The sequence below is a fragment of the Phocoena phocoena genome, chromosome 6, assembly GCF_963924675.1.
Source record: "Phocoena phocoena chromosome 6, mPhoPho1.1, whole genome shotgun sequence".
In the NCBI taxonomy this organism is placed as follows: Eukaryota; Metazoa; Chordata; class Mammalia; order Artiodactyla; family Phocoenidae; genus Phocoena; species Phocoena phocoena.
Genome location: NC_089224.1, coordinates 22183514 through 22201621, shown reverse-complemented (window position 1 = coordinate 22201621; position 18108 = coordinate 22183514).

Sequence of the window (18108 nt, the reverse complement as noted above, 5' to 3'; positions counted from 1 at the left end):
CTGATGTACTATATAGCACAGGGAACGATACTCAGTAATTTGTAATAATCTATAAGGGAAAATAATTTGGAAAAGAATGTATATATATATATATATATATATATATATATATATATATACACACACACATATATATGCGCGTATATATATGTAAATATAACAGAATCACTGTGCTGTACACCTGAAACTAACACGACATTGTAAATTAATTGTTATACTTCAATTAAAACAAAAACAAAACCCACTAAATCCTCCTTCTCTCCTCTCCCCAGCCCCTGGCAACCACCATTCAACTTTTTGTCTCTATAAATTTGACTACTCTAGGTCTCTCATATAAGCAGAATTTGTCCTGTTTCTTTCCTTAGCATAATGTCTCCAAGCTTCATCCATGTTGGAGCATGTCAGATTTCCTGCCTTTTTAAAGCTGAATAATATTCCATTGTATGGATATATCACATTTTGTTTATCTGTTTGTCTTTCAATGGATATTTGGGTTGTTTCCACCTTTTGGCTACTGTGAATAATGCTGCTATGTACACAGGGTGTACAGATAGCTCTTTGAGACCCTGCTTTCAATTTTTTTGGATAAACACCCAGAAGTAGAATTACTGGATCATATGTTAGCAAAATGTGCTTTTAATAATTTTTAAAGGTTATAAATGTCAACAGTATCTGTTGGTCTTTGTGAAGACATCTTCAGACAAAGGATCTGTGGACATCAGCATGAGAAAAGCCACTTGTCCTGGTTTATTTTCCCACAGAAGCATACCCAAGATGGTGACTTGGGTGCAGAAGGTTGCTTGGGACGTGATCCTGAAAAGGACGGTGAGGGTGGAAGGAAAGACCCAGGGACAAAGTGGGTGCCTACCGCTGGTTACACTACTGGGTCCAGACCTTCCTTTGCCCTGTGCTTGGGTAAGCTAGGGCTATGGCCCACTAAGGGGAGGTGCTTCCTCTAGGCAAGGAGGGCTCTCAATGTCTCAGGGAATCCAACTGTCTGTGGGCTGTTTATTATCACCATGCACTAGGATTCAAAACAGTGTGGTGATTAGACACTGCTCCCCGGAAAAACATGCTTGTTCCAAACAATGGCTCTGTTTGCTGTTGAGTTGTAATAATATCTATGTCAAATTGACATGCAATACTACTTATGCTTTAGTCAAGATCATCTTCTACATGGAAGTTGATTTGGAGGACTCTGGTGACACGGTTGACCCAACACATGTTTCTTTTAAGAGGAAGCTCATAATGGTTCAGAATCATTTCCATTCCCTTTGCGAGAGATGTGTGACTCCCACGGTCATACATGACCTTGTTTTTAAACAGTCATTTGAAATAAACAATGATAACTCGGTGGTAAAAAAAAAAACCCAAAGATACAGAACTAGAGTTATTGCAACTCTGTCCTAAGGGCATTTGCAGTGACAGCGAAATCTCAGGACTAAGCGCAGATTTTAGTGGATTTGTTCCATGTCATGATTATTTCTGATATTTTTATCATAGAGAACAGAGTTGTAAACACATTCTCACATCCCTGACCCGTGTTCTTGCTGTGAAATGGGTCCTGGTCCCGGGGCGGAGGTGTATGGTGTCTGATGTTTGGTGTGTAGGATGAACCCAGAGCCGCAGCAGAGGGAGGCCCAGGTGTTATTATTATTACCTTAGGGGGGAATGCAGCCCTCCTGCCTCGTAAGGGCATTTTTCTCTGCCTGTGAAGGAAGATAAGGGGACTGTCCCCTTGGGATGAGACCAAGGGAGCAAGTCAGGGCCCTGACACCCCTGAACTGCCCACCCTGGGGTGGTGTTTTGTGGATGACCTAACCTAGAAATTTTGTTTTTATGTGAATATACCTGTTCCTTCCACAAGCATTAACTGAGCTTCAGCTATGAGCAGGTATTGTCTGGTGCTCATACCTGAAATAAATGTAACTTCTGTGCCAAACAAACTGTGATGAAGATGTGGCTTATACGCTCTCCACTGCCCATTTAAAGGTTCTTCCAGAGCAGGGAGCCTCCCCTCCAGGAGGAAAATGTCTCTGTCTCTTCCCCTGACCTGCATCCTCTTAGGTCATAAACGGTCCTCAGTCACTTTTGTCCACAAGAACAATTGATCTGGATTTTAAAAACTGAGCAGGTGTGGCCTAAGATTGATGGACTGTAAACCTGATGTAGCATATCCTCCGATCCTGGCCGGGCTGTGTCAGTGTGGAGTGGCAGTGGGTGCCTTCCACACCCTCCCCAGCCCCCGAGCTCACTAGAGAGTTCCTGAATCTCCAGGGTAAGCGTGGCTGGAGAGGGGACGGACACAAGGGTCTTCCTGTGAGGTGGCCGCCCCTTGCTGGGGTTTGGGGCTCCCTGCACTCCCATTTCTGGGCCTCCTGGATGAGCTATGCATGGATGCGGCTCTATGCAGGCTGGTTTCAGGTGACTCCTACAGTCCTTGTGGTGCAGCTAACCTATGGGATTGCAGGTCCCTGTGCCCCTCCCCTTCCCCCAGCATGGAGGATGGCCCCTCTATCTCTCACCATGTAAATTTCCTTGGTAGGGGGCACAGACCCAGTCCTGACTGTAGGGAACACTGTCATGCTCTCAGCATGGCCTCTCTGAGCCTAGGATCCAGCAGTGTCACTCATCCTTCACTCATCAGGCAGGCCAAGGTGTCCCGGATCAGATCTCTCTGTTCTCAGAGTAGGAGAGAAGCTGTGATGGCCATGATCCGGCTTCATTACTGTTTCCCTGACTATTTGGAGAAAGTGGTGGGTGTGTCTCTTGGCCCACGTGTTTCAAACCTGTTACATCTTGATGAATGGGATGAATACTGAGGCGTTAACATCTCATTTTCAGAGGGACACATGGCTGTATGTTAATGATGCAAAGGAAGAAGATCCAGGGTAGACAATGGCTAGTGCTCTGAGGGCATGTGGACAGAGGCGGGAGAATCTTCCAGCTGGCCTTGGATATGGGAGGCCCTGGACTCGCAGTTGCATTAGAAGGGAGCGGCAGAGTGAGGCAGGAACTGAGAACCGTGGGGGAGCACACAGACCCAGGCCCCTGAAGCCTAGGCGGGTTGTTGCAAGGGGTGGAAGGGTGGCAGCGACATTAGCTGTCACCAAGTAGGGTAACCGGGAGCAAGGCCTGGCTCCCCTACACCGGTTCTGAGCCCTGTGTTCCCTAATGGAATTACCACAACTTCCTATCCTTTTAAAGTTCCAAGGTTATTCTGAGCCCCTTGGAGTAAAGAGGTTACATTAATATAACATGTTCTGCTTTTATTATAGGAGTGAAATGGGATGGACACATTCATGGGTAGACATCCCAAGGCAATTGAATCGACTTCCACAATTTTAATAGCATGGACCATTTTGGAAAATAAACTAACAAACAAAAAACTTTACCCTTGATCTTCCCTCCCCTTTACTTTTTATTCATTTATTTTTTTTTCCTTTTTAAAAATGTAGAAAAGAGCTTTGAAGTGTCCTAGAGCCTTGAGGTGGGAAGGGGTGGAATTCCTCTGTCTGAGTGCAGCAGGCTTCTCTGTCCAGAGCAGATGGATTTGGGCACCGGCAACAATGGCAACAAATGTAGCCTAGTCCTTTCCTTTGATGTGAGAAGATTAAACATCATGTCAAGTGCGAAGATTAAACATCATGTCAAGTGAGCGCTGGAAGCTTGACTGAAATGTGATAATATGGAAGCCTGATACCTCAGGGCCAAAGCCCTATAAAGATAAAAATAGGATTATTAATGACAGCTTCCAGTTAAAAAAAAAAAGTCTTAAGATGTGTTTGATCAGCAGGTTCCATGCAGACACCCCTGCTTGCAAACACATGCAGACCACATGCTTGCAAATGGAAAGACTCAGTTTGCAAAGCAAAGGCTTTGGGAGCAGACTAGCCCGAGAGCCCCAAGTCCACATTGTCTGAGTAGGAGGCTTGGCATGAAGCCAGTGCCACTACCAAGTACCCAGACCTCTGGGCTTGCTGCTCTCCGAGGGTGCCCAGCACGTTGTTTCCAGCTGGAGGGGAACCCGCGTGCGGAGATCTGAGTCTGGCTACCGCCCCTGCCTGGAGACTGTGGGGGGTTAGGAGAAGACTCTGGTGTGGGAAAGAGACACAGGTTTCCGAAGACCCCCTCGTATTTGGATGGGAGGTTGGGGAAAGGGATGCAGATGCTCCAGCAAGACAATCTGTGGCGGAATAGGAGATTGAGATTTGAGAGTCCCCCAAAAGGGGCTTCATTGGCTGCCCTGGACCTGGACAGCCTGTACAAGATGCATTCCCCAAGAGAGCATGTTCCTTTCTACACCTGAGATGGTTTCAGTTGGAGGATATACTAGGCACGTAGGGAAAATGTCTCTGGAACTGTGAGTGGTGAGGGGTAGATTCTAGACTGGGTGAGGTTCCAACTGGGCATGTGAAGTGGGCCTCAGTTTTCTCAGCTGTGACTGCAGGGTCAACCCATGTGATGACCCTGGTCCTCTGCCATCACTGCCATCAGTCATGGACACCTCAGTGTAAATAGTCCCTAGAGTCACTTTCGGGGGCTGAGACTCAGTACAGACACTCAGATTAAAGAAAGGGTTGAAAAGGGAAGTTTCCAAGTGCAAGAATCTGCCTGGGCTGGAGGCTTCTGGGAAACCCTGGTCAGGTAGCAGGAGGAAGTTAGCAGAGGCGCAGGAGAGGGGCTGGGAGTGAAAGCACAGGAGGGAGAGGTGGCCCCAAGCTTCATGGTCATTACCATCCTCTGTGTTTGGAGTGTTTCCCCATTGGAGCCTCCCCAGAGTGTCAGGGGACATGCAGGCCCTGTCTCATTTGTCTTGGATGAGTAAGCTGAGGCTTAGGTCGTATATCCTCAGTCAGGATTTGAATCCCAGCCTCTTGAGTCTAAGCTAGGTATCATGACCACAGAGCATTTAATTTATCACTTGGATCAATCCAACTACAAAGCCCACCCCTGGTGTTGGCCACTGGATGCCTCTTTCCCCCTTGGCGGTGTGCAAAGGCAGCCCGGCCAAATGAGGGATTTGCAAGGCTCCCGAACAGTCCATTCCCTCAGATGAGATGGTGCCGGCCCGTAAAGGACCCCTACTGTGACACCAGGACCATGACACCAGCTGCACAGTGGCTCCAAGGGCAAATGATAGAATGCTGTTGTGGCATCAGCAGACCAGACTTCGAGTCTGCTTCCCAGTGTGCCAGCAGGTCTTCCCTCCTCTGTCCCTCTGCTGGTCAGTGGTCGGGGAGGCGGGGGGGTGCACACTTCCTCTGGAGTCGCTGAGTGGCTCGAGCTAATGTATGATCACCGCGTCTCGATCTGGCACACAGGATGCACTCAAATGGTGGCGGCTGTTGCCTACCCACTGGTTGTATGGCAGTTAGTGTGTGGGCCAGAAAGTACAGAGCAGAGGTATAGATGTTGGATTAAATGCTTCCTGAGCACAGAGCAGAGGCTTTGTACCCTGTGGAATTGTTCTCAGGTGGGTCTTTAGTGTGAGTCTGAGGTTAATGTGCAGTGGGCGATGGGCACGCCCACACAGGGTCCTCCACAGAGGCAGGGCAGAAGCAGGCTGGGCAGAGGTGACCTCCAGCCATTGTCCACGCCCACGTGTCACAGGAGGACAGGCCAAGCTGTTACGTGCAGGCCCTTGAGGACGTGGGAGGGCACGTGGGGATGGAGAGCCACTTGCTAGGTGATAGTGACTCATCTGAGGAAGATAAAGGCCGGGGATTGGAGAGTGGGCAATGTCGGTCATCTGCTTCCTCTGGGTTGGGACATGAGTGATGAGAGTTCAGCCTGCTTATTCACTGACAGGTGTTCTCTTCCCCGTGAAATCACTATGCAGGTGAGAAGGGCAGAGCTAGTGCCCCTCCGGGGAATCCTGCTGTCAGCTGGGCTTGAGAATCTCTGCTCCACAAATGTGATATTCCAAGTTATGAAAAAATTCGTATTGATCCATTTCTGCCGGTCCCAGTCACACTGCATTCCTCACGCTCCTCTGCACCTACTGCCCCCGAGGACTTCCATCTGCCCTTGAATGCTGGGCCTTGAGCAGTCCGGTCCTTTTCAGAGGTCTGGGCTCCCTACGCTGGGGGGTGTGGGCTGCAGGCTGTGTCTCCTGCACTGGTGCTCTGCCCATCCCCTTGCCCTGCTTTCTAAGAAGTGTTCCTATTTCCAGCCCACAGTGGGATCACACATTCCTACTTAGGCAGATGGATGCAGTGGGTTTCACTTTAAAGTCTGAATCTCACTCTGGATGGGCCAGGCTTTGTTACTGCATTCAGTGTGTGATGCTGTCTTTCGGGAGAGACCTTCATGTATCTCTTTCAAAGGTGAATTAGGAATGTTCCCAAACTCTGTTTGATGCCTATTTATCCAGAAACAAACACTCATCAAGCATGGAGATCCATGACTAGACAACAGCTTCACAAGGTCTTCACTGTCCCTGCATAATGGGTTCACGAGAGTGGGGGTCACAGCCCAGACCCTGGACCTCCTCACAGGAGAGGGGAGGGGAGGCACCTGTCTCTCTGCTCCACCCACCTCCGGTTTTTCACTTTTGATCTGCAGCCAAGTCTCTTCATGTGTTGAAAAAGGCCTAAAAACTTACGGTCATGTTGTCACACTATGTCGTAGATGTGGGTCATGTCTTGGGACAGATAAGCAGGGCTGCAGTCCACAGCCTCCTTGTCCACACTGGCCCTAGAACTAGCTGGCCCTGGCTGAAGTTTATATGCCAAGACCTGACCTCACCTCCCATACCCAAACCCAGGGTTATCTAGGCACCTTCCTCCCATCCAGTCCCTTTCTATCAGGCTACAATTTTTTTTTTTTTTGCGGTACGCGGGCCTCTCACTCCTGTGGCCTCTCCCGTTGTGGAGCACAGGCTCCGGACGCGCAGGCTCAGCGGCCATGGCTCACGGACCCAGCCACTCTGCGGCACGTGGGATCCTCCCAGACAGGGGCACGAACCCGTGTCTCCTGCATCAGCAGGCGGACTCCCAACCACTGCGCCACCAGGAAAGCACCCAGGCTACATTTTTGCCTTGGGAAAATTGTGCTTATGAATTTCCTTCAGTAACTCCATCTAAAAAAGTGGACTTCCAAAGTGCAGGTCACGTGGACTCAGATGGTCCAAAAATGTGTCTAAGAATGCACAGAACTCCATATTCCTTGGCTGTAAAGTTCCACCCACCAGCCAAGCTACCCATAGGACATCCTAAAACAAGAAGGTGCTTCTAGGCAGGCAGTGCGCAGAGCCCTCTGCACACATTCTGCTCCAGCCTGGGCTTCTCCTTTTCCTTCTCTAGCATGAGCCTGGTGGGTTAGTCGCAGGATCAGTATCGGTCACAAAGTCCCCCTTGCTCCTAAACTGATGTAACACACTTGCCTCCAACTGTGAGGCGTCAGGGGCAGTATCACTTAATTTCCACCACCCTCATTTCAGTTTAAAATTTTCTGACATTGACACTTAAGAGGATTAAATATCAGCTTCAGAACGCACGACCAAAGGTAGACTATCTTACAAAGTAAAAGAGCATCCCATGTATTTCAACATAGTAGCATTTGTTCTGTTAACCCATGTTCCCGGCCAAATACGGAAAGAGGGATGCGCTTTGCCAAAGCTGCTTTGGGCCCCTGAATAATGCAATTCACGTAATGACCCTCAGTAAGAACATGTTCTTTTTTCAGACTCTGTGCCCTATTTCACATCTGCACAGGCCTTTCATGTCCAAGGCTGCTGAAGCACTTGGCAAGTGTCCTCTTTACTGTGCTCCAAGTGGGAGCTGAGGATGGGCTTCCCAGATGAATGAGAGTCAAGAGAGTGGCAGGCTCGCAGCCGGGGACACTGGACCTGGGGGAGGGGGAAATAAGTGGGACCATAGTGAGAAACCCGGTGCCACCTTGGCTTCTTGCAGGCACCCTCTCCCTCTGCCTGGGCTCCCCAGGTCATCAGGAGGCAGCCCGACTCAGAGAAGTAACTTGACCCTGGGTGGAATTAGAGATTCACATCCAGGCTTCAGTGCAGAGCGTGGTGTGCAAAGCTTGGGTGGTCACTGGGCATCTCTCCACTGGGCAGTGCCATGCTTCCTTTCAAAAGCTCATTAGAGACCCCCCTCTTTTTGAAAGGCACAGAACTATTTCATGTGCCGTTTTCAATTTGTTCACAATACTAATCCAAAGAGCCTGTGACTACAAGAGGGCGTGCTCGTGAAACCGGAGGAGTCTCCCAGACCACAGTTCTGGGGACAGCGTCTCACTGAGCCTGGTATGCAGGGGCTGGGCTGGAGTAGACGGCAGGGTACTGTTTTCAATTCTTAGCCTGGCTCTGCATCTGAATGCGGGTGGTGTGAGCCCTATTCCAGGAGGAGTTGAAGGTCAATTTCAGTACTTTGATGTTGGCTTTAAAAAAAAGGGGGGAAATCAAATGCAGACTCCTGAAATATTAGCAACCCTGGGGTTCTGGAGTTTTGGAAAAGATGATGCAGGAAGACTTTGGATTTGACTACCCTTCTCTTTAAGCTGATTAACATCTCCTCTCTTCGCCTCTTCCTGCTTTTCCGCCAGACACCCAGTCAAGCGTCTCTGCTGCGCTGGGGCGGGTGGCATCACAGCAGCAGCTACCTGTTGGACAGACCTGTGTGAGTAACTGAGACATGGTTCAAGCCCCCCACTCTGCTCCTGCTCTCCTTCTCCCCCCTACACCACCGGAGCCCCAAGGGAGAGAGTGCTGGGTGCATGCGTGAGTCTTGATGGCTGCAGGCTTCTGTTTATGCTGGTGTCTTAACGCTCCAGCTCCGCCTTCTCTGCGTGAAAACACTCGACAAGCTTCTGCCTGTTTTCACTCTCATAGTTTATTCCACCTGCTTGCTTCTTCTTGGGAAGCAAGGCACTGTGGCCATATTAACTTGTGCAGAGACCTCTGCGCTGGCTGAGTAGCGAGGGAGTCTTCCTGTGACTGGTATGTGACTCAGTTTCCCATGGGTTGCATCATGCTCTGAGAGCACACGGTAAGCCTGGGAAGCTGCAAGGGGTCAAGTCCCTGGGAAGGTTCATGGCAGTGTCTTCTGTGTCAATATTCTTTTAAACTCTTTCCCAGTGTGCATCAGAAAAAAAGGCCGTGCCTTAAGAGGGTGGTCAGTGAACTAACAGAGTGTTCCTAACCTGTCTGGAAGGTCGTGACCTCCAAGGCGGTCACAAAGACTGCTGGATCTCAGGGCACAATGGCTAAGAAGGGTGACACCAGTGACCAGCCTCTGGTTGTCTATAGGTTGCCTAGTGAACAAGGCAATTGAAAGTCAGAACACAGGAGCGAGGCACAGGAGAGACCCTGGAGCCGGCTACACAGAGGTACATGTCCCTGTATGGGATGGAAGGATGCATGGACACCAGGCTCTGACAAGGTGGTGTTCACAGCTGAGTCACCTAATTCCAATGTGAGGGAGGAGGTTCTCCACACAACCAAGCGGTTCTCTGAGACCAGATGGGAACCCTACAATTCTACTCAATTCTGACACTGTTGACCCAGAGATAGCATCAGATTCCACACGTTAAGGGTTCAGTCCTGCAAGACTGCCCCCTGCTTCTCCCCAGACGCCAGTTTCAAGTTCACGTTGTCACTTGGGCTTTAGCACCAACCCAAGACCCATTCCTAGAGTTTGATTAGTTTGCTGGAATGACTAGATTACTAGATTACTGATTTATTATAAAAGGATACAACTCAGAAATGTGTGGGAAAGGGTGTGGAGTTTCCATGCACTCTCGGAGTGCGTCACTCTCCCCAAATCTCCAGGTGTTCAGCAACTGGGAAACTTGGAAACTCTCCTTTTGGGTTTTTATGGAGGCTTCATTACACAGGCATGATTGAGTAAATCACTGGCCAGTAGTGATTGAGCTCAGCCTCCAACTAGCCTCTCTGCCCTCCCAAGTCAGGGGGTGGGACTGAAAGTTCCAATCCTCTAATCACTTGGTTGCCCCTCCTCCCACCCCCTAGACCAGCGGCATCCTTAGGTGACCTAGGGGCTTTCCAAAGTCACCTCATTAACATAACAACAATATCTTTATTGCTCTCAGAACCCAGTGCTAGAAAAGGGGACTGAGACAAAGACCACGAATATATTTCTAATTATAATCACAGTATCACACTGAGCCTTGCCACATGGCTATGCTCCAGGTGAGAAAGGATTTTTGTAAAGTAAAAACTCATGGGCTGGCTGACATTTTGACAGTCCAGTCCCCACATCTGGGTGCTCCAGTGGAGGCAGAGCTGATGGAGAGGGCAGTCCCACTCCTGACTCTTTGGGCAACAAGACCTGAGGATCCCCTCATTGGAGACCAAGCATACTTGTGCCTCATCCACACCTGTACTTTTGACCCCAGAGCCCATGCGTTCCCTAGCTCCACTCCCACCTCATCTATTCCAATGTCTGCTTGTGTAAGTTTGGGGTCAGTTGCCCAAATAATGTGAACAGAGAAGGCCAGTCCTTTTGTTGGGGGAAATCAGCGTTCAAGGATAAATATTGCCTTTATCAATAGTTATTGTTTCCTTATCTTTACTTGGAGTTACGTTTTTTATATTTATCTCCCTTGTTTGCACAACTGACCCATGCGGTAGGCATTCTCATTAAACTCATTTAACTGATCAGGAAATGGAGGCTCAGAGAGGTGGACCTCAGATTCCAGGGCACATTCCACACATCGCAGGCTGAGAGGCAGAATGAGTTATAACTCAAATTCTGAATATTCTTTCAAATGTGTCCTGTACCTGAAAACAAAGCTCAGATCTTCTTCCTATGCTTTTGATACTTTAATTACGGTGATACCTCAGGGTGCGGCCTGATTCTTAAATCTCTGCATTGTATTAAAGCAATACAGAGAGTATACAAGTCACCACTAAGAATCAGAGTGAGTTGAGATGACCTGGGATATTCTCACTATTTTTGGAAAGATGTGAAGGGCAAAGAAGGGAATTTCCAGGGATGTCCCAGGCTTGTCACCCACCCCATGCCTTCTGGGACTCTAAGATTACAAAACGGGGATTTGTTATTTCAATGAGAAGGCTCTAGTGCTCCTGCAGTGTCCCTGATTGCTACTGGAAATACATTTAGGCTCAGGACATTCCCTTCTGGCATATTTTAGAGCTGCTTTGGACAATAAGGGATGAAACAGAGGGGTTTCTACATAATTTTCAATTAAAAAAATAATGTGTTGCTGGAGTGTGCAATGCTTTGCAATTATAATCAGATAAGTATCAGTTTCTAGAGAACAGTTTTCTGGAGGGAAGTACTGGAAGGAAGTACATATATATTTTTTTGGGGGGCGGGGGTTTGTGGTACACGGGCCTCTCACTGCTGTGGCCTCTCCTGTTGTGGAGCACAGGCTCTGGACATGCAGGCTCAGCAGCCGTGGCTCATGGGTCCGGCTGCTCCACGGCATGCGGGATCTTCCCGGACCAGGGCACGAACCCGTGTCCCCTGCATCGGCAGGCGGACTCTCAACCACTGCGCCACCAGGGAAGCCCTGGAAGTACATATATTTTGAGTGTCACCTTTTCCAGAAAGCGTCATGGCTTTTGTGATCCTGTGCCATTTCCCCATGAGCCTCAACTAGAGTTCCACTGTGTTCAGCCTCACAGGGCATGTGGAGGTTTTCCCAAGCAGGGTGGTGTCACTAATACCTACATATGATGGGTGCCCTGGAAGCAGAGCGGGCCATGATGCAAAGATTTGATGGAGAATTTATAAAGCAATATCTCATTTCTGGTTGATGGCAACAAACCTGAGACGTTGGCACATCTTTTCTTTATTTCACGTCAAAGATTTGTTACCAAATGCAGGTTTGTGTGCCTGAAGTGCAGGGAAGCCAAACAAGTGAAACATCAGAGTTTGGAGCAGAGAAAGTTTTATTATAGGGCCAAGCAAGAAGAATGGGTAGCTCATGCTCAAAATACCCCAAACTCCCTTATGGTTTTCAGGGAGAAGTTTATATAAGGCAAAATTTGGGGTGAGGGCCACAGGGTGTGTAACTTTCTTCGGATTGGTTGGTGATGAGGTGACAGAGTGGTATTCCAGGAATCTTGTGCTCAGTTTGAAGTTAACATCCTCCACCTGGGTTGGGGTCTTAGTTCCTGCAGAAGAACTCAAAGGTATTGTCGTGTATATTCCTTCAGGCAGAACCAGGACTTTGTCCCATCACTGCACTATTGTTTTTTGAATGCTCCTCCTTTGTTTCTGCATTCCCTCTGTTCCCTATTAGCAACTGTTTGAATCTGCCCGTTGGAACTCAGGGAAGGTCAAGGAGGCTGAACGAAGCCATTTCCTGCACACAGGAAATGGGGCACATGGAAAAGATTAGTATTTAAGAGGGTGCCCACAGGGTCCTGCTGGGTTTCATATTCATGGTGCAAAATAGGTTAAAAAGATGTTTCTAGAGGACAAGTTAAGTACAAAAAAATAAAAGCAGCTTAAACATCCAGCAAAATGAATATTGAGTGAACTCAGGCATTCCCTTTACTGTGCCTGTCCTTTTATCCCAGCCTAGGTAATGAGGCGTGGGGTCACGCAGTGGGGTGCTTGGTGCCATTAGAAGAAAGTGCTGAGGGAACTCACAATTATGTCCTACTTTTGTTTAGTACTTACAATTATGTCTTAGTTTTGTTTAGTCAGATCCTCTGGTGGTTTTATTAATGTTCTGGAGTTTTGCTCCCTTGTCAGGTGGAAATGTTTAACCATGACATATGGCAGAACCACAGCCAGTTGAGAATGGATTAATCAATACCTTCACAAATGAAGACATGAAAATGACACATAACCCAAACCTTATGTCAAATCTTAGAGGCAAAATCAAGCTTTTATTTTATTTTATTTTTGGTGGTGACCATAAATTTGACTACTTTGCATTTACTTTTATGTAGAAATATTAATGGGGTTCCAAAAAGACCAGGAGTTTTCTTAGAAAAAAAAGATGAGATTGTCTACAAAGTAAAACTGCAATGGGGAAGAACAGAATCTGACTCCATATTGGATCTGTTTCTTTTACTTTAACCTTTGTTTTTGTTGCTTTTGTTACTGTAACCACTAGAAGGATGCTGTCTATAGCTGTAAGCATACATAATGGCCTGCGTCAGGGAACCCTGCCTACTGCCTGAATGTTAAAGTGCCTTTGTTCAGCTCACAGGGAGACATTCTGACCCTGCTCACCTGTGAATGGCTGCAGAAAAGAAGAAATTAACACATCCCCACCCCTATACTGGCCTAGCCAGGAGATATTTTGCAAAACTAATGGCTTACTTTACTTCCTTAACTCCTCCCTCTTTCTGTTCTGTAAAAGAAACAGGCGTCTGACCCAGATAAGATGGTTTTTTGAGGACACTAGTCTGCCATCTCCTCAGTCTTCTGGCTTTCCGAATAAAGTTTTTATTCCTTGCCTCAACAAGGAATAAACATGGACTCAGTAACAAAACCAGCCGCAATGTACTGAGAGTCACTCACGGGCTCTATCAAGGTGGAAGTTACCTCCCTGGGAACTGAAGCAGCAAGTGTATGAGAAAGTACATTTCTGCTCTTACAGAAAAAGCCCGAGATAGAAGTCCAATCTGAGATTGCACGTGGGGCTTGAAACTGAGCAGGACCCTGAGGGCCTCCTGGGCACAAAAGTCTTTCTCTGCTCCCCATTTCTTGTTTTCAGGAAACAGGCTTCATTCAGCCTCCGTAACCTTCCCTGAGTTCCAAAGGGCAGGTTCCAACAGTTGCTAATCAGGGAAGGGAGGGGATGTGGAGACATGGGAGGGACCGTCAAGAAACAGTAGTGCAGCCTTGGGGCAGGGTCCTGGTTCCTCCTCAAGAGACACACATAACAATATCTTTGAGCTGTTTTTCAGATGTTGAAATCTCCACCAGATGGGAGAAGTTAACTGTATGTTGTCCACAAGCATGTAGACCCCAGACTGGTAGGAACCAGAAGATTGATGATGCTGACTCCCAATTGCCTTACTGCCAACCAATCGGAAGAATGTCCATGAACTGATCACATGCTCCTCTTTGAACCATTACTATAAAACTCCTCACTACCCCCTCCAGGTTGGGACACACAGTTTTGAGGACATTAGTCCACTGTGACCCCCTTTGCCTGGCAAAGCAATAAAGTTATTCTTTTCTACTTCAAACAAAGCTCTGCCTCTGAGATTTAATTTGGTGTTGAGGTACAGAGTCCAGGTTCAGCATCAGGCTTAGGACTCCTGTGGTGATTCCAGAGTTTGCGTAAGGGCTGCCGAGTACGTGAGGAAGACTCCTGCTTCAGTGGCAGGTGAGAGAGATCCAGAAATTCACCAAGTGGAAAAAAAGCAGTTGAGAAAGCCTTGGAGAATGGTGGGACATAGAGGGCCACAGACAACCCTTTTCAGGAAGGAGGGCTGAGGGGGAGGTCACGTGATAACTGTGTGAGGGGTTGGGGTCACAGCTGGTCATCGGACCCCCAGCAGACTAAGGCAGAGGTGTGAGTCCAAGCCAGTGTTCAGGAAACAGCAGCCTTGACTTGGGGAGCAGGGCGTGTGACAGATGGGCTTGAGGATGGTTGTAGGCGTGGACAGTGACGGACTGGGAGACATGGGTGACATTACAGACAGAGGTGTTAGGATTGCTGGAAGAGCCTCAAAAAAGTGACAGGGGAAATCCAGGTTGGGGTCTTTCTTCTCTATGATCACGGGAGAAAGGAGTGCAAGAAAGAAGAGTTCGACTTTATAGCTGCTGAGTTTGAAACCTGAAATTTGTTGTATGGCAGATTTGGCTGACCTTTGTCCCGGGTTCCTGGGAAGTACCTGCTAAATCCTTGGAATTTCCACAGTGTCTTTCTTATTTGAGGTGGGCCTCTGACCACACGTGAGATTATGCCAATGAGGTGACTGAGGAGGTGGGTGGTCTTACCTGGAAGACCAACCATAGGATTAGAGCACTGGGGCTTTAAGCCCCAGGCTAGCAGGCCAACCTCTGGGAACAGAGGTGGATGGAGACTGGTTCAACCTCAGGGCCATTCAATCAATCATGTCTACATGCTGAGACTACAGTAGAAACTACTCACCTGAAGCTTGGACTTACCTCCATGTTCTGGGAGGGGACAGGTCCTGAGAACACAGAAGCTTCCCATCTGGGAGCTCCATACATCTCTTCCTTTGTCTGGTCTTTATTCACATCCTTTATAATAAAACTGTAATCTTAAGTATAGTGCTTTCCTGAATTCTGCCAGTTGTTCTAGTAAATTATAAAAAGTGAGTGGGTCGAGGGAACTCATGAATTTGTAGCAGGCCTGTCAGGGGCCCTGGGGACCCCTGAATTTTCAGCTGCTGACTGCAGTGAGGGCAGCTGTGTGGAAGACCATGCTTCAGCCTGTAAAATCTGACCTCATCCTGGGTAGCTAGTGTGTCACGATTGCACTGCAGACCCTTTGGTGCCAAAGTGGTGATGTCTTTACGTCATCAAATCAGATCGCGTGGGAAAGGATGCCTGAGTAAGGAGATGCACCCTTGTGCTGGCCAAAAGCTGCCTCTTAAAATGCTCTTCATCAGGTTATTTCAAGTCTACAGGTTAAATTGCTAGAAACAATAAATGTATATACAGTAAGAGAAAACACATTGCTGACAGTAAACCATAAGTGGGGACCACCCCTACTGGATTTTATTGTCTCTACCCAGAGCTCCTTCCGTACTTGTTCAGTCCTGCATTAGAACCCTCATTGCCCTCCTCCTCTCTGGGGCCTCTCCTGCAGAGAGTGGAGGACAGGCCTTTCTTGTTTACTTCAGTAACCCCTCAGAAAACAGTGAACTGCATGCAAGACGGTGTTGTTCTGCCAACGTCTCGCCAACAATGCAGTTTTCCCAGAAAGAAGAAAGAAATCCCACTTTGTAGACACAGTACTGTGTTGTTTACCATCATTAGCATGTGCTGTTGGACCCTCAAGCATCTTAGCACTCCACCTCTAGGAGCTCAATGAACCTGAGGCAGGTGGAGCCTGGGCGTGGTCTTTCGCTCCTGGATGACTTTTCTCTGCAATCTATGCAGGTCGGTCACTTCCTGACAGAAGAATCAAAGGGAATTCTTTGTGGCTCTGGGTCATTGTTCAAATCCCTTTAAAGAATGGAGGGTTTCAAGGGGGAAGGGCAAGATAGGGGTGGGGGATTAAGAGGTACAAACTACTATGTATAAAATAAATAAGTTGCAAGGATATATTATACAACACAGGGAATATAGCCAATATTTTATAATAACTATAAATGGAGTATAAGCTTTAAAATTTGTGAATCACCATGTTGTACACTTGAAACTTACATAACTTTGTATTTCAAACTTACCTCAATATAAACAAACAAAAAAAGAACGAAGGCTTCCAGCCTCGTCACTCTCTCGTTCCTGTCCTCCTTATTTCTGCTCCTAGTCAACATCCTGCAGAAGCTGACAATTCAGGAAGAGAGACGATTAGATAGAAGTGTTTTTCCTGCTAAAGCCTCCTGGGGAACGTTCATGAATATTCTCAGCCAGATGACCTCCCTTCTCTGGCTGCTGATCGTTTTCCGCTATCAAATGTTCCCCCAGCTGTGGCAGCTGGAGTTCAAAGCTGTCCCCTTGCAACAGAGTGTGTCCTTGGTGGGCCTTCTGGAGAGCAGATTAATGCCTGACAGCATGTGGTCCCTCCATGCAGCAGTCCTGTGTTGGTTTCTTCAAGGCAAATGAGAATCTACTGGAAAGAATGATAAATTCTCCCTGGCACTGGGCCCTCCACCTTGGGTTTCGCAGACTTGCTTCTGTAGAATGTGGAGTCATAATTTGAGTGTTCGTGCACCCAGAGCCATGCCTCCGTGAAGGGCCCAGAGTGGCCCAAGTGCAGTCTGCCCCATGCAAGACGGAGGCCTCCGACCTCGGCGAATTTCATGAAGACTGTACGTGGCTGTGATCTGTCTACCTGTGTATCTGATCCTGTAAACTGACAAGCAGTACAGAAAGACCCCTGTGTTGGAGCTGGAGGACTTGGTGGAGGTGTCAGAATGGAACTGTGGCCAGATACAGCTAACGGAAAAGTGCAATTAATGGGTGGACAGAAAAGTCTCATCACCTGGGGCTGAGCTTTTCCAGATCAGCTGGGCATGGCCAGTGTGCACGGAGCATCACAGGAAGTGGGCCTGGGGCCTTGGGTCATGCCAGCCTGCCCTCCTGATCTACTCCTGGCAAGGACAGTAAGCAATAATTTTAGCTGATGGGCTGGTGCTGACAGAACAGTTTAGCCCAGAGCCAGCTCCTTCCCTGCTGCAGACACGGCTCCCCACTGTGGGTCATCACGGGCCTCTCTCAGTGGGTGACAAGCTCTTGATGAGCTATCCCTCTGAATCAACCTTGAGCTTGGTAAAGCAATATGCCAGCAATCACTCCTGATGGCTCCTGCTGTAAACTGGCAGTAATCCCAATTTACCGGCTGCCATCCTCAGCCAAGAGACTGTCAGGAATGATTGACAGGGGCCACCTTGAAGGCCTGGTTATTGTTCTTCCATTTAAAAAATTCTGGATATGAATCTCACAGAAAACACAAAAGCAATCCTAAGAGAGAGCCCAGGTGAAGCATACTTAATTGGTTGAAATCATATAAAGAGTTGTTTTCTTGACTCAGAGCTGGGCTTCCTAACTAGACATGGAAAGAAATGAAGCAAAACTTGATAGGCTTTGTGGCTTCACAGTGCTGACTGCAGAGGATGGAATCCTCAGTAGCACCTGCCTTCCCATCATCGTGGAAGATATTTTCCATAGATGCTCATCTCTCTACATCCCATCCTCCACACCCTTCTTACAATAAGACATGGACTCCTGCACTGAAGGGAGCCCTCTGTGTTCCTTCTCTTTGGACCCTGCAGGCCTTTGTGACTGTTTCCATCAATAGAACATGGTGGAAGTGGTGCCAGGTGTCTTTGGAAACCAGATAGCAAAGGTCCTGACAGTTTCTGCCCTGGTCTCTTGGCTCTCTTGTTCTTGGAACCCTTGCTCTAGAAGCCTCACCGCCATCTTGGGAGGAAGCTGGGGGCACATGCAGAGGCCATGTTTGGGGGTTCTAGCTGAAAGTCCCTCTGGGTCTGCG